Below are 14,285 nucleotides of genomic sequence, written 5' to 3' on the forward strand. Positions count from 1 at the left end.
CGAAGTCCATATGAGTGATATGATTTTTCCCAACCTTTCACCTTCAGCCTATGTATGTCTTTTCCTATCAAATGCGTCTCCTGTAGGCAGCATATTGTTGGGTCTTGTTTTGTGATCCATTCTACTAGCCTGTGTCTCTTGATTGATGAGTTTAAGCCATTAACATTTAGGGTTATTATTGAGATATGGGTTGTTCTTCCAGCCATATTTGTTTATTTATGTTACTAAACATGGTTTGTTTTCCACTTTGATTATTTTCCCCCCTTTAGTGTCCTACCTCCCACTGTTGGTTTTCATTGTTATTTTCCATTTCCTCTTCCTGTAATGTTTTGCCAAGGATGTTTTGAAGAGATGGTTTTCTAGCTGCAAATTCTTTTAACTTTTGTTTATCGTGGAAGGTTTTAATTTCATCTTCCAGCCTGAAGCTTAATTTCGCTGGAAACACAATTCTTGGTTGGAACCCATTTTCTTTCAGTGTTTGAAATATGTTATTCCAGGATCTTCTAGCTTTCAGAGTCTGTGTTGAAAGATCAGCTGTTATCCTGATTGGCTTACCCCTAAATGTGATCTGCTTCCTTTCTCTTGTAGCTTTTAAAATTCTCTCCTTATTCTGTATGTTGGGCATCTTCATTATAATGTGTCTAGGTGTGGGTCTCTTATGATTTTGCACATTCGGCGTCCTATAGGCTTCTAGGATTTGGGGTTCTGTCTCATTCTTCAAGTCTGGGAAGTTTTCTCGAATTATTTCATTGAATAGATTGCTCATTCCTTTGGTTTGAAACTCTGTTCCTTCCTGTATCCCAATGACTCTTAAATTTGGTCTCTTGATGTTATCCCATATTTCTTGGATGTTCTGCTCATGGTTTCTTAACAGTCTTGCTGAGCTGTCTATGTTCTTTTCAAGTTGAAATACTTTATCTTCATTGTCTGATGTTCTGTCTTCTAAGTGTTCTACTCTGCTGGTAGTATTCTCAATTGAGTTTTTAAGTTGGCTTATTGCTTCCTGCATTTCTAGGATTTCTGTTTGTTTGTTTTTTATAACCTCTATTTCCCTGTATAGTTGATCTTTTGCTTCTTGGATTTGTTTATGTAATTCATTGTTGAAGTGATCTTTCATTGTCTGATTTTGCTGTCTGATGTCTTCCTTGAGACTCCAGATCATCTGAAGCATGTATATCCTGAATTCTTTATCTGACATTCCATCAGCTGCAGCTATTACCTCTTCTAACGTTGAGTTGACCTGCAATGCTTGTGGTCCTTTCTTTCCTTGTCTCTTCATACTGTTTGCGTTCCGTTCTTCTTGGTGAAACTGTTGTGCTATTGAATTTTCCCCCTATATATTTATATTGGTCTTGTATAGTTGCAAAGTCTCCCTCGCAGGCGCGGGCGGCGGCTCTGCCCCTCCTCCAATTGGGGCAATGTGCCTACCACGCCGGCAGGCCGCTGGGCCTGCTCTGCCGGTCGGTAGCAGGTCCGCCGACCTTGCAGGCGCGGGCGGCGGCTCTGTCCCTCTGCGGGCCGCTAGGCTTGTTCTGTCGGTGGTCGCAGTTCTGCCTACTTTGCAGGCGCAGGCAGCGGCACTGCCCCTCTGCAGGCCTCTGGGGCTGTACTGCCAGTGGGTCGCAGGTCTGCCTACTTTGCAGGCGTGGGGGGGGCGGCTCTACCCTTCCTCAGGCCACTGGGCCTGTTCTGTCTCTCGGTTGCAGGTCTGACCTGTTCTGGTGGTGGTCTCAGTTCCGACTACCTTGCAGGCGCGGGGGGGAGGGGGCGGCTTTGCCTCTCAGCAGGCCGCTGCTCCTCTTCTGCCGGTGGGTCGCAGGCCCGCCTACCTTGCAGGAGTGATTGGAAGCTCTGTCCCGCCGCGGGCCACTGGGCCTTTTCTGTCGGTGGTCACCCTTCCCCTACCTGGCAGGCGAGGGGGGTGGGGGGCGGCTCTGCCCCTCAGCAGGCCGCTGGGCCTGCTCTGTGTGTGGTCCCAGTTCCCTCTACTATGCCGGCGCAGGGGGAGGGGGCGGCTCAGCCTCTCAGCAGGCGGCTGCTCCTCTTCTGCCGGTGGGTCGCAGGCCCGCCTACCTTGCAGGAGTGATTGGAAGCTCTGTCCCACCGCGGGCCACTGGGCCTTTTCTGTCGGTGGTCACCCTTCCCCTACCTGGCAGGCGAGGGGGGTGGGGGGCGGCTCTGCCCCTCAGCAGGCCGCTGGGCCTGCTCTGTGTTTGGTCCCAGTTCCCTCTACTATGCCGGCGCAGGGGGAGCGGGCGGCTCAGCCTCTCAGCAGGCGGCTGCTCCTCTTCTGCCGGTGGGTCGCAGGCCCGCCTACCTTGCAGGAGTGATTGGAAGCTCTGTCCCGCCGGGGGCCACTGGGCCTTTTCTGTCGGTGGTCACCCTTCCCCTACCTGGCAGGCGAGGGGGGTGGGGGGCGGCTCTGCCCCTCAGCAGGCCGCTGGGCCTGCTCTGTGTCTGGTCCCAGTTCCCTCTACTATGCCGGCGCAGGGGGAGCGGGCGGCTCAGCCTCTCAGCAGGCGGCTGCTCCTCTTCTGCCGGTGGGTCGCAGGCCCGCCTACCTTGCCGGAGTGATTGGAAGCTCTGTCCCGCCGGGGGCCACTGGGCCTTTTCTGTCGGTGGTCACCCTTCCCCTACCTGGCAGGCGAGGGGGGTGGGGGGCGGCTCTGCCCCTCAGCAGGCCGCTGGGCCTGCTCTGTGTCTGGTCCCAGTTCCCTCTACTATGCCGGCGCAGGGGGAGGGGGCGGCTCAGCCTCTCAGCAGGCGGCTGCTCCTCTTCTGCCGGTGGGTCGCAGGCCCGCCTACCTTGCAGGAGTGATTGGAAGCTCTGTCCCGCCGGGGGCCACTGGGCCTTTTCTGTCGGTGGTCACCCTTCCCCTACCTGGCAGGCGAGGGGGGTGGGGGGCGGCTCTGCCCCTCAGCAGGCCGCTGGGCCTGCTCTGTGTCTGGTCCCAGTTCCCTCTACTATGCCAGCGCAGGGGGAGGGGGCGGCCCAGCCTCTCAGCAGGCGGCTGCTCCTCTTCTGCTGGTGGGTCGCAGGCCCGCCTACCTTGCAGGAGTGATTGGAAGCTCTGTTCCACCGGGGGCCACTGGGCCTTTTCTGTCGGTGGTCACCCTTCCCCTACCTGGCAGGCGAGGGGGGTGGGGGGCGGCTCTGCCCCTCAGCAGGCTGCTGGGCCTACTCGACCTCATTTTTTTTCAATTGAAAAATTCAGATGACTTGGGGACCTCTAATGACCAACCTGTCCAACCCTAACATGCTGCGATCCTGTTGTCCTAGAAATAGAGAGAAGGTCAGTATTTGAGATATGCACTCTTCAGGTTAAGGGTGGGCAGCCCCTGAGGTTGGCAAAAGTATAATATTCAGAATCCAGGTAAAGAGGTTCACCATTTATCCTCGAGCAATAAAGTTCTGAAGAAGAGATGCATTGGTTAGGTGCTAGGAAGCCAGGTCCATCTCTGTCGAAGTAGTGGAAAGCAAACTTGGTCAGAACATCCTGACTTAGATTCTGAGTGTTAAGTAGCAATTAGATATGAGCTTCAAAATTACTTAATACAGAACAGCTGCCCTGTGTCAGTGGCACCTTAGGTTTGATAAGAGTTATTTTGGAACACTTTCCTGATCTTAGACCTAAAATCTCTTTCTCTTATAGCAGGAAGAAGATAGATAAATTCAGGGGAGGAGAACAAGCATGTTTTCTCAGAAGGGCCTCATTTAACACATCATAAGAAGATGCTACTCAAACAACACAGATCACAGATTCTCAGACCTGGAGAAGCAGGGTAATTAAGACTAGAGCCCACCAACTGTAAATGCTGTAAAGCCAGCTCCAATTGGGACCGGTCAGGTAGACAAAGATGACCGAGAGTTACCCTCAGATTGTTAGTTAATATAGTCTGTCAATCCAGAGCTGAGAGGTGATACTTGGGTAGGAACTTTTAACAATCTTTCTCCTACCCCACTAAAAAGCTGCAACCACAAAGAAGTGAATTGTTGCTCTGAGAGGACCCATTTTTTCCCTTAAGCATATTTCCACTCCCCCTTCTTCTTTCTCTTCTGATGAAGAGCTACACTTTTACTAAGACTCCTGTCTTGCTTGAAAACCTCTGGTGCAAAAGCACAAGAGCTGAAAATACAATGTAATTCCTGAAGAGATTTTATCTCAGTATCATCTTATCTCTGTTATAATGACCCATGTCTATGAGTAAGGCACTTAAGAAATCACAGATGGGAGATTGTATTAGTCTGTTTTTTTTGCTTATATACAGAATCCCACAGATTGGGTAAGTTACAAGGGACAAAAATTAACTGACTCACAGTTGTGGAGTCAAGATTGACTGGCTAACATTTGGTGAGGGTCTTCTTGCTGTATCATTGCATGGTGGAAGGCAGAAGGGCAAAGGAAGGGCAAGGGAGAGAACAGAAGTGTGAAAACCAATACCTTTGGCTCATCCTTGAGAGCAGAGCCTCATGATCCAAACACCATTTGAGTGTTTGGAACAGCAAAACCATAACAATGACAGTTAAATATCAACATGAGTTTTGGAAGGGCAACTATTCAAATCAAGCTTGTAAAATCCACACACTCTTTCTACTACATGAATGAAAAGCACAAGACAACATATTCTTTATGATGCAAAAGTTTAGCCTGATTAGAAAGAAACAATTTATAGAGGAAGGACCAAGGACATAGTTCCAGGGTAGGATCCTCTTTAGTCTGGAATTTAAAACCTTGAAAATAGTCTCAGACTTTCTCCTTAAGGAAGATTTAACAAATATAATTAGCACGGACATTTGAATTTTATGTAAATGTGCAGGAGCAGAGAGGGAATATAGGCACACTTTAAATAACAGCAAATTGAGTCTCATAAATAAATGAAGGCTCCAAAATCTACTATTTCCTGCTTTATTTATTTATTTTTTATAGAAAGAGAATTATTCTTGACATTAAAAAGATCATTTTCTGGCAAAATAATTACTTTTTAGAGTAAATAAAAGCCAAGTGCTTCCAATTAAAAGTTAAATAAGGGAGAAATAAAAGCTTGACTTTTAAAATCCTATTTTCACCATTTGCGCTTCCATATTGTCAACTAAGGCAATTATCACATCACCTCATGTGCCACAGCATGCCACATCCGTATGTTATTAAGTACTGACAATGGGACAAATCTAAAACAAATAAATAAAAATTAAAAATGAATAGTTCATTGAATATCAGGGACATCTTGCACTATCAAAAATTTCAAAAGAATAGCTAAAATCATGTGCTCAACCGGCATGCATCCATCACCCTCTATTTCCTGCTATTCATATCCACACACCTTCTTTCTGTGCACAAGATGTTGCTACAAATGTCTCTAGCTCTCTCCTCAGTCTCTCCCTGCCCCCATCCTCTTGATGTTATTTTATTACATCAAGCCCTTTTCATTGCCACAAATTACCTTAAGTAAGTGCAATCTTTTGTAATTCCCTGCCATTTAAGAGGTCATGTTGCAGGAGACCTTCTGTGCTCACCATTCTGCTTGTGGTTTAAATATCAGTTTGCATCCAGGAGGTATAGGAATGGGGTTAGAGGGAAATGCATGCAGTGCAGGCATTCCATGCAGGCTTAGCAGGTGGAGGCTTTCTCTAATTGCAAACCAGTTTAGCATGCCATTCAAGTAGGGATAAAATGATGTCCCTGAAAAGGAGGGCTGATTTAATGCCCTGTAATTCTTTTTTCCTTTCTGAAGATGTTAAAGTCCTTAGATTCATTTAAATCTAAAAGACAGAAATAGGAACACAAGCCACCCTCCAAAAGGCCCCTAATTCTAGACCTTTAACTGTGATCTGTTCAAGCTTGTTTTCCCAAATACTTAGGTTTTAATCAAAAGAGTGGGTGATTTCATAATAATTTTCTACTGTGCATCACCACCCAAGGGTATCACCTTACCCTGTTTATTCTTTCTACTTTTAGTTGTTGCTGTTGTTCTTTAATTTGTAAATCCTAACACTAAATGATTGCTTGGTATAAGAAAAGACTGCCATGGGCACACCAACTTATTCCTCTAAGGAATACTTTTTTGAATTCCTACATAAGAAATCAATCATTAAAATGGATACTAATAACAAAAAAAATGATAGCAAAGTGAATTATTTCCCAGGGACATTTCTCTGGAATGTAAATGAGAAGTACATTCTAGATGATTCCAACTTCACTGCCAGAAGAAAATTATACTCCTTGATAAGTGAGCAGTAAGTCATTCTCTTATTCCAGGAATACAACTCTGCCATCAGCTGCTACAAACTGACCAAGGAAACCCCCATAACCCAACAGTGATCTTCACAGTTTCATGAAATGGAGGTTGTCATGGAAACCTCTCATTTCATCTTTGGGTCTAGCAAGTAGTAGGGGGCTCTCCTTAAGCAATTATAACTATTCATTTATTTAATTCTACACAGAAAAGCCATTTTTGCTCTCACTTAGGTTTATCAAAGATTTATTAATATTGGTCATTTAAAGGAGCAAAATACAGCCTCAGTAAGCTGCAGGTTGAATATTAACCTGTTAAAAAGGTTTAAGTCTGTTATTGTAATTAATCTATTAAGAAACAGTATTCTTTCTTCTATTATAAGAAGTCTACCATGTAAATCAGATAAAAAAATAATTTGAAGTTTCAAAGCTAATAACACCTGCAGCTCTGACAAAGCACTGGATTCTGTTTGCTGTTCTAAATCATGTGCAGTTTGTGTACACGTGTAATTTGAAGTCTATAAGTAAATGTGTATTTAAAGGAGAAGAAGCAAAAAGACAGACCTAGAAAGATAGATAGTACAAAAGATCAGTGTTTGGCAGGAGGGATAAATTGGCAGACCCCTGAGGATTTTAGGGTACTGAAACTACTCTCTGTGATACTGTAGTGATGGCTATGTGCCAGTATATATTTGTTCAAATTCAGAGTGTATAGCAGCAAGAATGAACCCTCATGTAAAGAATGTGCTTTGGATGATAATGTTGGGTCAATGTGGGTTCATCAATTGTAGCAAATGCCCTACTCTAGTGGAAGAGGTTGATAGAAGAGAAGGCTATATCTGTGTTGGAGCAGGGCATATATGGGAAATATCTGTACTTTCCTAATGATTTGGTTGCAATTCTTAAACTGCTCTAAAAGTAAATTCTTAAAAAAATTAAATAACAAAACAAAACCAGAAGAAGCACGTGTCAATGTCCCTAGAATGAAAGAACAAAGACCCTTGATTTTCTTTCTGTTTATTCCTCAGCATGAATAGGGGCCTCCTAGATTACAAAGACTATTGGGTGACCTAAGGAAGGTGAGAGTTTAAAAGTTAGAACGCTGAGATACTATGACATCTTGGAAACTGAAATAAAATACCAAAAGACAAATAATAAGCCTTCAAAATAAAGATGTAGTATGGTATATGTCATCTTCTTGATTTCAATCTAGGATAAAATTCTCTGCCCTAGCTGATCAAAAACTGGCTTACCAATGCCTTCTCCAATTATAGCCCAGTTTTTACTTCTCTGCTGTAGTGACTACAGAGAAAAAAAAATCCAGATTTTGTTGCATCTAAACTCTGTCAAATTTCATATATATATACATACATACATATGAGATTTAGAAGGTAGAAATAAGTGACTTGGGTTAGTATCATCTATAGAGAGAATATATCTGGGGCAAAGACACTGTATTTTGTGGATCAGCTATAGGAGGTTTTACCCGTGGTCCCTTGGCATCCTGGGTGACCAGAGGCAATCAATGATGGGAGGCATTTCCTAGCATAGTCCTAAGTGTGATTGAACATTTCTGCCTGCTGACTTATTATTGCCTAAGAAGAATCCAAGCATGGTTCCATAACACTTTTGAAATTCTGCCAACTATATACTAATTACTTTTTTCAAAACAGCAAGGAGACATTCTCCTTTTTAGATATAAGCACGTATATCAATATATTTGCCCCTTAAAATGATAGTTTGTGAGTGCTTTGAACTTTTTTTTTTCTTAATGAACCAGACATCATTTCAGAGTTATTTAAGGAACTTCTCTAAATGTTGATTTTTAATCTCTTTTCCAAACCTGCCCTCAACATTTTATAAGGCCATCAATTGGTGCCACAGCTACACACAAAAGATGCGAATCAGTGTAATGATGTCCTAAACACTGAAAGAGAACTCTATCTGAAATGGTCAAGGTATCTTAGTTTTACTATAGTAACAATGGATTTTAATTTCTTTGTCATGTTCTATGTCCTTTGTGGGCTTGCTGGGGCTCCAGTTCCCATCATCATCAGCCATAGACCTAGGCTGAAAGCAACTCCACAATCCAGGAGACCTCCATGGGCTTCGAATGGTAATAGATGTGGCAAGTTATTTACTGGCCAGAGAACTTTTGTCCCACTCAAATTCTCATTTCATTTGCTGAAGTAAGTATCATCTGTGGTGAACTTTTAGGGGCTACAATAAGCCTAGAAAGAGGGAAAAAAACTAAAATGAGAATTTGAGTCTTGGATAATCTATATATTCAAAGCCAAAGCTTTTCACTTCTCTCATGGGTCTTCTCTACCTCTTCATTCAAAAGCTAAGCAGGAGATTCAAGGGAGCATGGACTTTTTGCCAGCTCTATCTGACATTGAATCTCTCTCTATCTCATCATTAAGAGAATCATTAAGTTGTAGGATCTTTTTATACTAAATGGGTACACAATACCTACATTTAAGCATTATTCATTGAGATAAAATGGTTAATATAGTTTTGATATTATCCTAGATTAGATTCTAATTTCCTGTCCTAAAAGCCAGCCCATTTGATTTTGTTCATTGGTTCAAATTTGATCATTGACTGAACACTGGAATTGCCTGGGGAGCTTTTAAAAATCCAGATATCCTTACCACACCACATGTCAATCAAGTCAGAAATTCTTGGCATGGGGCCAGACTTTTTTTTTTTTAACTCTCCAGGTAATTACACTGTGGCGCTAAGGTTGTGAACCACTATTCCAAATCAGTGGTTCTGATACCTGTGTGTACATGAGAATCATCAGTGGAGGGTTGTAAAATTATAGATCCTTGGTAGCCACCATTGTAGGGCCTGTGCAGTAACATTGTTTGAAGATAAGGGGGTTGGTTCAGAGATAAAATTACTTCTATGTTAGGCAACAATTAAGAATGGCCAATTTGGTGAGGGCCTAGTATCCATTCCTCTTTAAGCAGGACTGAGTAATAGCTCTGCTCTCTCCAGGAGATGTGTCTATCTTCTCCACCTGGCAATACACTCTCATAAGCAAGCTTTAATTTTTCCAATACCTGATGAGAAAACCAGCTTACAAAAGAGTAGAGAAAGACAAGGGGTAAAGACACATGGAGTCAGTACTATCTTCACTCAATGGCAGCCTCAATTTCAACAGATGGTATCTGCAGGAAGTTAGTACACCACCATGTACCTGGCTCTTAAGATGATTTGTGCATTTGAGCATTCTTAATTGAGATGGTGTTCTCAAGAAGTATGCACACCCATGTGAGTACACCACAATGCGCTCAGCTCTCATAAACTAATGTGTGAGCTCTGACATCCTTTAATTACATAAATGGGTTTTTATTATTTATGTTTCTGTATGGAATTTTTGATGTTCTTCTGTCAAGCACTCCTGGGATAAAACACGTAAATGCTATGGAGGTGCTTGGAGTATTCCATCCAACTTGGTCATCTTTGAATCTAACACTACTCCTAATAAAGCAGTATTTCTAAAATCCAGACTTCATTACCAAATACAAACATTTTTGTCCTTATATAGAAAATGATAGAAAACTAACATAAGTTAAACTCTGGTCTCCATCACTGATTTGCTATATTATCTTCAGTAGATCACTTAACCTTTTTGAATACTGGCCTGTTTATTTATAAAATGCTAATTATGACACATAATAAACAAACACCACATCAAACATAATATATATTTTCAGGATCTGGGTTTAATAAGTATTAATTATTTTCATTTTTTTTTCCATATTTTAATTGGAAATAACTGAATGTCTTTTAATAAACTATACAATTTCTTATAACTTATTAACTCTATGAGAACAAATACTTTTTATTTCTCAGCTTTGTGGTACAAAAGTCTCTTTTGAAACATTAGTATCTTCTCCTCACCCTACCCTATTTTTTCTGTTATCCTTACCCCTAACATTGATCAACTTCTCACTTTACATTTATTTGTTACACGAAAAAAAAAATCCATGCAGCTGAACATACATATAAAATGATGTCAAAGTATTGGCTTGCTAAGTTGAAGAATTTAAGCTTGAACATTACACAAGACTGGGAAAAACAAGTAATGACTCAAAGCAAACATTCCTTGGTACATCTGATGTCCTGAATTGGAGAAGAGGGACCATCAGAGGGGGTGGGGGCACTCACAAGGAGAATTTAGTTGATTATGGGCTGCTGGGAAGGGGCCCATATTCTCCTCTTAACCCTAGTCAGGTTCCCATACTATTTCCAGGGAGGGTTGGAAACACTATTACATCTCTGAATAGTCTAGAAATAGCTGTTTCTACCAAAGAATGAATCTCCAATATTTTATGCATCTAGAATGGTAGGAACTATAGAGCAGTCTTTAAAAATTGAGAAAATAGTTGCTCAAGTCACTTACTATTATTTAGTTCAGATAGGGAATCATGGTAAGGAAAGCTAATCTAGGAAAATAGTGCTGAGAGTCTGTCTGCATTTCCTGTCACTCCAAAGTGGTATGGGAATACCTTGTGGCCAAGGAGATGTGGGAAGTAGAGAAGAATTCCAAACCTGAGGTCTTCATACTGAAAACGAGGAAGGGCTCAGTAAGATCTGTGAGCAGAAAAAGCCTGAAGGGAATACTATGAGTTTAGTGGGCTGTGCTGGCAGACAGATTTCAAATGAGGTCCAGACTCTGACTCAACAGAAGAACCTCTCCTGAAAGGGGGGAGGGAGAAAGTACCACCTCATAGAGTCCCAGAAATGAAAGATTCTTGATTAATTGACATCAAGTCAAGTGGAAAAGAGTATAGGTGGTCAAAAAAGAAATTAAGCCGAGAAAACAGAAGTAAGTTTGGGTTTACAGACTGGATCTGCGAATCCAAAGCTATATACATTCAATTTTTTATTGTTCATAGTTTAAGTCAATATCTGAAGTCAATATTGAAATGATTAAATTAGTGCTAGGGTCCAAAGCTACCTTAAAACCAACCTTCTCAAATAGCATTTTCCTACATGAATATGCAATCCAGAAACTATTGTTTAACCTTAAACTATGGAAACATAATACAACTATTTTCCCCCTTTGGAAATTAATATATAAATGCACAATGTTGGTTAGTTGGGAATATGATATTCACATAATAGAACTTCTTTCATAAAATATTAAATAAGAACATTCTATAAAAGTATTTTCTAGTTCTTTCTAACACTGAAGATGTGAAATACAGAGAAATTAAGAGTTAATATTAATGAAAATATATTTTTGAATTTGGAAATAACTCTGACAATTGATTCCATTAGAATTTTCTAGCTCTCTTCTATAGGAATATAAAAATGAAATAAAGTTATCTTATTAGTAATTATAGGGATATTAAATATCATTTGCTATAAATCATAACACATTAATGACTAATGTTCTGCAATATCTTTCTCCATGTCATATTTGGAGCAGAACTGATTTAAGTGAAGGTAAAAGAATGAAGTATGCGCAATAATTACTGAACTTATTAGAAAAATAATTCAGCAGTTGGAGGATTATTTAGAACATTATTTCAAATTCTTGCCAGTCTCTCGTTCAGTGAGTAGAAGCATTGAATCATTAGTACATTCTCCATATAACTGATTAATTTTGATGGACAGAACTAATTTTATGGTTACCAATTTTGTGATGCCTCAAATAAGCCGTTTCCATCAGGAATTTCCACTGCTTGAAGAGTCAGCTTCATTGCATTTTCGTTTCCTACAGCAGCGATGTTTAAAATTCTCAAGCTTCAATATCATTTATCACTAAATCACTTTTTCACTCTGTCTTCCTGTCTTCTTTCTTGTTATTCCTGATTTATAATCAGTTGTAATAATTTCTTCAGTTCAAATCTTCCTCTACAGATCCCTAGCAATTTTTCCGGAGTTCATGTAAAAACTTCTGAATTCAATAAAATTTTGTACAATTCTATAGACATACCCTTGGCTTCACACATCCTCATTTATCAATGAATGCCCTTAAGGGGTCTCAGGAAGCAGTATTAAGACACTTGTAGATGCATGGTTTGGGAATGATTAGGTATGCGACAACTGCTATGAATTTGTAATGAAGAGCTTGGATGGTGACCTGACAAAGGAGGGAAAATTGAGTAGTGTCATGAATTAAGAAGAACATTAGAATGTAAGAAAATAAGGATCCTTTAACTTTCATACATCTTATCCTAGAAACTCTTTAAACTTCACCAGTGTCTTTTGCTGTGAATAAAATATATCACTTTTCTGTTCAACATACTTTTGGGTAAGGAAAGAAGGAAGAAAGTGTTTTGAGGATAAATTGTCTTCACATTTTTATATGTCTCAGATAATAAAGACATGGTTTAATTCCTTTTCAATACACAGAATGGAAAAGTCCATATGGATAATAGGGGTCCCAGATTGAAAATAGATCAGTCATTATTCAAATAAATAATTAAACCACTCATAGTCAGATGGCAGAGAGTAGCACTTTCAGAATCCACACATTGTCTCTAGCAGCTAGTTTTCAACACAGCATAGTATATTTAACCTTGTTTTTTAAAAATAAAATTTTAAAAAGGGAAATTACCACAAATTTATTAAATTTTGGCCATTGTTTAGTAATTCAGGAATGAGCCTCATTTGGAAGAATCTCCTAAGTAATAATAAATTATGGCCCTGTGTGTGTGTGGGGGGGTGTACGTGTTTATGTGTGTGTTTATAAAAGAAAACTCTCTCTCTCTCTCTCTCTCTCTCTCTCTCTCTCTCTCTATATATATATATATATATATATATACGGATATACGTATATATAGGGATATTAAATATCGTATATATATATACACACATTTTTTTTTTTACTAGAGATTTAATGGAAGGATTCTTCCCTGCCCTGTTTTTGTTTTGAGACAGGTTCCACTAAGTTGCGTAAGTCCTCCCTAAGTTGCGAGGCTGGCCCTGAACTCATGGTCCTGTCTCAGCTTCCCAAATTGCTGGGATTACAGGTGTGCACCACACATCAGCCTGACTAAAAATTCATTATGTGAATTTTTCATTATTTTGAATATTTAACAGAGTAATGAGAACTTACTGGTATCTGAATGGAAAATTACTGATATCATTGATAATGGTAATATTACATATTTGTTGCAATTGATAAATCGGCAAACATTTAATGGTATTTAACTTTTTTTAATGAAGAAATACAAAAGGCATAGATTCTTAACTGAAGAAATACAAAAGGCATAGATTCTTAGCCAGCAATATTTACTACACAGATGACTGGGAAATACCTATGCTAAGGTATTAATATTATAAAGACATTCTAGAATAATGACAAGCTTCTTATACCTGTAAATGCAAAAATAAAACTTTTTATTGTCACACCTATAACCTATGCATTAGAATTCTTGGAGAAAGACTTCCAGTGATAAGGAGCTCAGAGTAATAGTTACAAAGTACTCTGTGAAACAATCTTAGATAAGTATATATTGACTGGTTCTCAAGATAGAAGATGAGTCCCTTGAAAACCTAGATATCTTAGTAAAGCAACCTGTAAAGAATAATAAGATAAATATTTAAAGTAAAGATATTAAGGATACTCAAAGCTTTAGGAAGGGTATACACTAAAATAGAATTAATAGAAACATAAAAGTGAAAATTGTTAAAAAAGTAAACTCAGTAGAGACAAACATATTTTAAAAAATCAGTAAAAGTTGGACTGGTAAGAAAGAGCTGAAGATATATGACTGACATTAGAACCAAAGGAAAGTGGGAGAGATATCCCCTTCAAATAAATCATGTCAAGCTAGACTTCTATACTTAAACAGATTGTCACATGTACTAGTAGAGGGTACAACACTGCACATAAGTCCTATAGGGGAAGGCTGGGGTTGAGACACAAATGTGTCACATCAAGGGCCAGAATTTTGGTTGTTAATTATCTCAAAGGCCAGGATGAGCACAGAGAAGAAAACAGGAGAACATGAAATCTAACAGAAGACCATATGTTTTCATGGAGGTGAGTCGTCTCCAATTCTGGCAAAAGGCAGGTTGTGTATT

The sequence above is a fragment of the Marmota flaviventris genome, chromosome 11, assembly GCF_047511675.1.
Source record: "Marmota flaviventris isolate mMarFla1 chromosome 11, mMarFla1.hap1, whole genome shotgun sequence".
Taxonomy (NCBI): domain Eukaryota; kingdom Metazoa; phylum Chordata; class Mammalia; order Rodentia; family Sciuridae; genus Marmota; species Marmota flaviventris.